The sequence below is a fragment of the Gambusia affinis genome, linkage group LG10, assembly GCF_019740435.1.
Source record: "Gambusia affinis linkage group LG10, SWU_Gaff_1.0, whole genome shotgun sequence".
In the NCBI taxonomy this organism is placed as follows: Eukaryota; Metazoa; Chordata; class Actinopteri; order Cyprinodontiformes; family Poeciliidae; genus Gambusia; species Gambusia affinis.
Window position 1 is genome coordinate 6,118,509 of NC_057877.1, and position 8,512 is coordinate 6,127,020.

Here is an 8,512-nt window from a genome sequence, read left to right on the forward strand (position 1 = left end):
AAACACAACTTCAGTGCCTTTAGAGGTACTTACAGATTTCTACAGTTTTTGCTCTTTTTGTTGTGCTTAATGTTTCAGATCATCAAACTCATCTTAATAGGCGACGATAATGTTTGAAAATGCAAACTACAGTCTTGAAGACCTGGAGGGGTTTTATTTTCACCTTGTTTTTTTTTTACCCAGTTTCTTTCTTATTGCTGAATGATGAACTCCAAAAGGACATAGAAAAAGGCTTGTTTTCCAGACTTTGTTTCTGATGTGTTCTCGAATTTCCTTTGATCGGGACACGATGGGATGCCTATTCACATTCTTTTGGCCTAGTTTATTTTGCCAGATGGATTTTTTTTTTTTTTTTTTGAGCGATTTCTTGATTAAAAAGGTCTGGCATTGATGAAACCTCGGTACGGCTAATAAAAATAAACCTATCACACTTAAATTAAGATTGACAGAAAGGGGCGATTACAAAGGAGTTTACATTGCTTTTAAATACATAAGAGACTCAGCATTTGAAAGTTGTTTTTTTTTATATATTTACTCAGGTATGACGGGGGGAAGCAGAAAGCAAGAAAAGTAGCAACGTTTCAGCTGCCTATCACACCTAATTCGTAGTTCATCATTAACTCAGAAGAGCTGAAAGCCTTCTCCAGACAAACAACCTCTCTGCAAACATCTCTCCCCATCATTCCCACCTCCTGTCTCCTCTCAAAGGGAGTAGGGAGGACAAACAATGCATGAACTTTGACCCTGCTGAAGATGGAACCCATCTCCCCGGTTCTCTTACAGATACACTTGCTCAGAGCAAACACTTTTGCGTCGTGCTAAAGGCATCATCACTGAGGAGAGCTGGAGGAGGCGAAGGCAGGAGGTTAGGGTTCAAGGGAAAGAATGAGGGAGGGAAAGGATGGCGACAGGAAGCCGGGTTGTGCGTGCTTCACCCCACCGCGTACCCACTGGGCCTTCAGCAGACGAGGCTACTAGCTCAAACAGAAGATAAAACGGGCCTTGGGAAGTTTGGATTGGTTTTTAAGACGGTCTTTTCCGGCTCTAGTTGCTTTCATTTCCAAGTAGTTGGACAGAAAGTGGGGGAAAGGTACTCAGGGTGGGATTCAAACTCGTGACAGCCATGTTGAGCTATGTAGCTAGCTCCCGCTTTAACAACTGTCCCACGCGACGCCCCTTAGCGGGGTTTTGGTGAAGCAGAAAACTAGAAGGTTCCACTGATAAAAGTATAAACAAACATGGCAGTCGGGTTTTATGAGCGTCTCGCTTGTTTGGAAATCGGACCGTCCTTCAAGTTACTAATTAACTCATCCTGACTTCCTCCTCAAAAAGCTCTTCCAGAGGCCTAAAAGCCACGACCGAAGTCAGATGAAAGGGAAACGCAAGTGATGAGCTCATGTCATGTCAGTGTCTCGACTTCCTCTCGTTATCCAATAAGGGAGCGGTCGTCGGCAGCGCTCGTCAGGGCAACATGTCGGCGGTGCCTGGAATACTCTGGGGACAGGGAGGGATAAACAAAGAGCAAAGGTTTCGCCTCTCCATTTACAGCCAGATTCAGACAGAGGTCCGTCCCGGAGCTTTTTAGTGAAACTCTAGAAGGCAGCTGCTCCAGGCGCGGTATGCTTATTGTAAACACAGCCATGAGGAGGCAGAAACAAGTGGAGGAGGCTCCCCGCTCTGCTTCCCGTCTGCAGGCTGCGAGGAGGACAGACCAGGAGGAACATTGCATCATTAGCCGCATTCACACCTTTGATATATAAACACACACACACACACACACACACACGATGAGACATTATATCTCCCCTGACAGATATAATTTTATCCTGCCAGTTTGTTATTGTCAGGTGGGCAGAGTACCCAAAAATTGTACTTAGGTTAAGTAAGAACTACTTCAACACATTTCTTTTTCCTCAAATAGAAGTAAAACGTTATGTTCATCTGATCTTTTGATTGTGTCTCTTTTTTTGTGTTGCCAGTCTGAACACATTCTCACACCCGACTCGTCATATATTGACGAGTTGGGACGCCGTCTGACCATGCGTCACATATTGACGCGAAGGGTATACTTCGCGTCAATATGTGATTAATTTGGGCAGGTTCCTTCACCGTAAAATTTGGACGATTTTGACGATTTTGGAAGGTCGCATGTTTTACACGGATTATTTACGCGAATGGTCCTCGCAAACACTGCCGACACTTCATGTGCAGTTCCATCTCAACCTTTTACAAACAGACATAAACATGCAGTGAATAAGTTGTGGTTTTGGTGTTTTTGCACCAAAGAGTTACTAATAATAAACATGTTTTCGCTTTAAATGTGTATATATTTGAAATATATATATATTCGATTCCCAGCCCGGGGTCTTTCTGCATGGAGTTTGCATGTTCTCCCTGTGCATGGTGGGTTCTCTCCGGGTTCTCCAGCTTCCTCCCACAGTCCAAAAACATGACTGTCAGGTTAATTGGTCTCTAAATTCTCCCTAGGTGTGATGTGTGAATGGTTGTGTGTTCTGTATGTCTCTGTGTTACCCTCGAGACTGGCAACCTGTCCAATATATATATATATATATATATATATATATATATATATATATATATATATATATATATATATATATATATATATATATATATAATTAATTGTAATTCATTCGCTAGCAAAAAGATCTAAGGCATAAGAAAGATGTTACAATTGAACACAAAATCATCGACCTTTAACAGATTGAGATGAAGTCCTGATGGTGGATCAGATTTGATGTTTCCGCCATGTTGGGAGAGGGGGGGGGGGAGAGGTACTGAGAGATTATATTAAATTTAATTTGTTCTGAGGTTGACGTGGTACACTTTCCACAAGAAAAACCAACAACATTGGAATCTGCTCTGCTTGTCAGGGAGGTTTCCCAGAGGACACTTTAGTGGAAAAGACTATAAAAATGCTCTCATAATATTCCATGTACAATATCTCAGTTTAGCGGAGCATGTAAATGTCTGAAATGAATTGCTGGAAATACATTTATTGACGCAGGATTTTGTATTGCCGCCCCCGGAGGGGGGAAAGAAATGATCAACATTTAAATCTAGATTTCTGGAATGGAAAACAAATGGAAATGCAGACGATAGAGGCGGGGTGTTTTTTAATTGCTTTGAATCAAGCCGCGGGGGACTGGAAAAGCTTTTAGAAGCCACTTAAAGGTTTAGTCCCTTATTCCCATCTCTGGGAGGAGCGAAGAAGTCAAGAAAGGAAAGGCTGAGACTGCCCCCCTCTGGTTCGATCCTCACACTGCGGATGCTTCTGCCAAGCCTTTCAGGAATATTCGGTATTTTTTGTAAATGGCCTTCTTGGACTCGTTTATCAGTGCTAAAACAGTAGTTGCATAAATGCTGAAAATAGCCCTGAGGTAATTATTACATAAGAAAAAATACTTCACCCAAGCACAAGAAATAGAAAGCTGTATTATGGCGTAACATAAAAACATGTTATTATTGAACTTTAAATATTTTTCACATTGTGGCAAAAGCCTTCCACATTCTGAACAAAAAAGCGATTATATTGCTGGAAACACTTGAAAATGGTCTTTCAGAACAACAAAATGAATCACAATAAAGTTAGAACATGAAAAATGTTTCTGTTATAGCATCATGAACTTATGCACAACTGGTTGGACACCTTTGAGAGAAAAATAATAATGCTACATACAGCTGGAAAGAAAACGTTTGTCTTTTTCCTATCAATTCTATTTTTCTGGACATTATTTATGCCGTACACTTGGCATGTATGAAATTATATGAATAAAATTACAAGTCAGCTATAGAGAGCAGTGAGATAGACGAAATAAAAGCAGCACAATTTGCAATTTTGATGCAAAAATGCAGTGTGAATGCTGTAAGCTGAATGTTTTTGGTGAAAATGATCTGTAATCTGTAAGGTCACAGCAGTTCAAAACTTAAAATTAGCTAAAAACCTACTGCTAGCTTAAATACTAATGATAGCATGGACTATCAATAGTAAGTTAACCTGCAGTAAAACATCCCATGCAGTGTGAAAAAACAATGTGGAAGTAAAAACAATTAAAGCTAACTAAAACACCAGTAACAGCGCCACCTTTGTCACACGGTTTGAGCCACACGGGGGCGCTAGGCATCGCTTGATGTCAAAGTCAGTACAGACTGATCCCAAGAAAAGTGTAACTCTAGTGGCGGCGGGGGTATAATCCCATCAAAATTATTACATTAACTCTACATTTTTAAACAATATTTTGTCAAATAAAACTGAAAGACTATATATCTGCCAACTTTCACCACATTAGTCTAATCATGCATCAGTTGTCTCCCAATCTAATCACTCTCCTCAGTATTTATCCTTTGGTTAGATTTCTCTGCTGCACTACCTCTGTTCTGCCGGTGGACCTTTGTTTTGATTTTACTTTGGACATTTTCCATTTCATCATTAAAATCCTGGTATTTATGATCCCTGCCTGCACCAAGGCCCTCCATTTGAACAGACCACTACAAAAAAAGTGAACATAACAAGAAAGAAATATGGCTTTTTGTAACTATTTTGTTGGCCCCAAATGAAAGCAAAACTGTTTGCTGAAATGTACACCATCCTCAGAAGCTCGGCCAGAATTTAACATTAAGTAGAATAAAGTACATTATTTTATCTCCTTTCCCACTTGGGATTGGTGCTCCTTAAGATAAAAGTGTTTCCAGGAGTCGAACACTTTTACCCGCAGATTCTTGTGAAACTTGGAGATCTGTTTTCGCTTTAGATGTTCTGTTCTTTGGCGGAAATTCTTGCAGTAGGCAAATTTTTACCAGGTAGTGGTAGTTTCAAATCCCTCCCATTATCTAATGATTTACAGGATCGTTTTTGGGAACACTGATCGATTCCCTTGTCAGGTTTAGAGCTTACTCTGACAGGGAGCACAGAAGTTTCATAAACTACATTATTATGTGTTTGATGAAGAACTACTCTTGGATAAGTATACATGAATATTTGTCATTTTTACAGCTGTGGTTGAGCGATGCATTAAAATTTTACAGCAACGAAACACAACATGCACTACTAATCAGCACCAGCCGTTTCTGCATTACAGTTTAATCACCGTTTAAAGTGTTACAGGGCACCGTTAGCATTTTGCACGTCACGATAACACTGCCAGTCGCTACATAAACGTCCTGAGGCGACTTCAGGGAAATATTTGTTTATTAATCCTCAATTTGCATGACAAATTCTCTTTTTTTTTTACCATTTGCAATGCACACACACACCAACACACCCTACGGAGAGCAAGAATCCAAGTACAAATATGTGACTGCTGATCATCAGTCATCCTGACCTTCATAAGCTGTGTTTTCTAATTCTTCTGATGTTTTTTTGCACATATTTTAAATAAATGGAGAAAAGAAAAAAAAAGAGAAGAGACATAAAATCCTAAATCAATGTTGAATGTATTCAGGTTTAGGAGTGATTTAGCTCCCTCATTTTTAAAATCAAGGGGGAATCAAATGGGAGGTCGTACTTGTTATGCAAGCAATTTTCATGAAACACCGAAGATAAGCACACAGGAAGTAACCAGAAAGCGCCTTATCTCGTCTGCCAACATCTCACCTCCTCACGTCCTGCTGCGGCCCCCAGGTGGGACGCAAACTCAGGAGGCGAGAACAAGCAAGAGGAGGTGAGACGACAGAAAGGCAATTTTCAAACCTAACCATGCCTCCTTTTCTTTTCTTTCTTTCTTTTTTTTTATTATCAAGAAACAAAGCTGCGACAACCACAGGGAAGTCATGGTTGGAGGTCAAAGGTACAAATCTCTCATATTTCTGATTCTTTGTAGACTCAATTAACACTTTGACTTTATGCGTGAACAAAAATGTCTAAGGTCTAAAATAGTTTTTTTGTTATGATTTTAATGTGGCGAGAGACAACGGTAACCCAAATAAAACGTAAAGTATCAAATTCTGCATTTGTTTCTCTACCATCCGAATCGAGCACCAGCCTGCATCACAGTGAAGAGCATTTGTTTTTGTTTTAGCGTGTCAAACAAAACAAAAGTGCATTTTGAATTACACGTGGTAATTTGCAAAAGGATTCGCATGTTCAACTCCTCCCTCCCGCGGCAACAACAAACCTCACTATGGCTTTGGATTCGCGCTGGATCCGAACAACAGCGCATCTTTGGGAAGCAGAGAAAGCATAACAGGGTGTGTACTTAGTTTTATTTTACCAGAAGTAAAATCTGAAATGTGTGGCATTCCTTTGTAGTCATCCACCTGTGTCCGTTCACCTGGAGACGTACGCTTTTGCAAAATTCCCACAGCATGATGCTGCCACCACCATATTACATATATTACATATGCCAAGTTGCTCTTCCACCGCGACTGTGTGTCATTTTACATTTTTTAATTATGTTCAGGGGAATCTTGATAAAGGGTAGTGACCACATACACTTTTACTTTATTAATAATAATTTAAAAAACTACTTTGTGTTGGTCTGTCACACAAAATATGCATTTTATGGATGTGACATAATAAAACGTGAAAAAAGTTAACGGGTGTGAATACTTTGGCTGAGCAATCTGTTGTTCTTTTAAGAATATATGCGCACTTTGACCTTTCCACCTGTTAAAATGAATCTAAAATGAATCCACATCTATGTTCTCTTAGACAAGATAATAAGCATTTATCCCTAAGAATAAAAAATAAACAAAAGATATCATCAATTTATCTTAATTTGGACTTCGTTTTTCTGAAGAGGTCACATCAGACAACATCGCCACACAACGCTGCTCATTTACTTGCTTATTTATTTGTTTGTTACATTATTATTATTATTATTTTTTAGCGATATCCGCTACACCTGCTGGCTTTCCGCGCGCCATCTGCAAACCGGAGAAACACCTGTCGCCGGCGACCTTCGACCCCCAGCTGCGGTTCCCTCCGAGAGACACGCGAGACGCTTGTGTGTCAGCCCCGACCGCTCGGACAAACACGGGCGCGAGGCACAAGCACACACCTAATTGCATTACCGGCGGTAATGCACTGGCGAACAGGTGCCTGCGGAGATTGAATCAGAAAAACACACAGCCTGCACGGGCGCGCGCGCGCGTGTGTGTGTGCCTTTTGTCTCTTCTATACAGTAGGGCCGGCATCCCCGTGTGTGTTTTCTAACCCCTGTTTGGACCTGACATTAGGGCCTGTGGGTGTGTCCTTTTTGCGTATTTGTTTGCAAATAAAGAGAACAGGAGGCTTCGGGTCACTTATCTCCTCATGTGAGTGTTTGCTGTTACAACAGCGCTCTGGCTTCTGTGCGACAGCCGAAGGAAAGTCACACTGATGTTAAGATAACATCCCCACCTCGCTCAAACGTGCGCACAAAGCTAAGAGCGAGGAAGGAAGGCAGAGAAGATGCGATATGGAGACGATCACCGGAGAGAGCTCATGGGAATATCGGGGGAATTGGATTAGGAGCAAGAGTCCACAGAGGGGCTAAAACAAAGGAAACAAACACAAGAGAAGATCATCATTTGGGTCGGACTGATTTCTTGGCTCCCCTTCGACAATGTGAGGTCACACGTACATACCGTGAGCACATGTTCGCCTTCCTGACGGATTTCAGGTTTAGATCATGGAAGAGAATTTCAAGCACAGGCAAATATAAACGGAATAAACGCAAAAATAGTTTTAACTGTTCATTTCATCCAATGAGGGGAGAAGGGGGAAAAAAATCCCAACCAATTCAGTCCCATTCAGCTTTATCTATGTAGCACCAATTCATGGAGAAATGTGGTTTCAAAGAGCTAAGAAAAACAAATGATTTCAGTTCAATCTTTCCAACTGATCGTGGTCCTCAAACGGTAACTCAATTAGTTGTTCAAAGTACGTTCAAAGGTCTTCTGCCCAAAGAAAGTCAGCGGGTTTCACAGAGCTGCAGCATGAACTTTTTCTGGATGACAACGGAGCCCTGCAGCAACCCCTTATCCCTCGTGCATGTGGGGACGGTGGAGAGGAACAACTCCACATTAACAGGAAGAAATCTCCAGCAGAACCGGAGCCTGTCCCAGTGCAAGCGGCCATCCGCCGCAGCCGACTGGGGTTTTTAGAGGACAGAGCAGAAGGTCAGCCTCTCGGACAGATTTAAGTCTGGACTTTGACTAGGCCACGGCGAAACTTTTGTTTCGTTTTCCTCTGATCTGAACCGAGGCGTGGGTGAGGCGTTGCAGGTGTTTAGACGATGTTTTGGAGGGTTTGATGACTTCCTGGAGCGAGTTTCACTCTTGTGAAGGAGCGTTCCATGATTTTCTTCATTTGTTGGTGACAGTCGATTCATAATTTGAAACTAGTCGAGGTGACATATTTTCACAAAGAGCTTTGATCGGTTTGGATGTTCTTTCCCTTTGATAAATAAAATAATCATTTGTAAACAGCTTATTTTTTTTATTTGCTCAGGTCATCTTTGATATTAAAATATGTTGTAATGACAGCTGCATCCGCCTCATCATGAGAAAA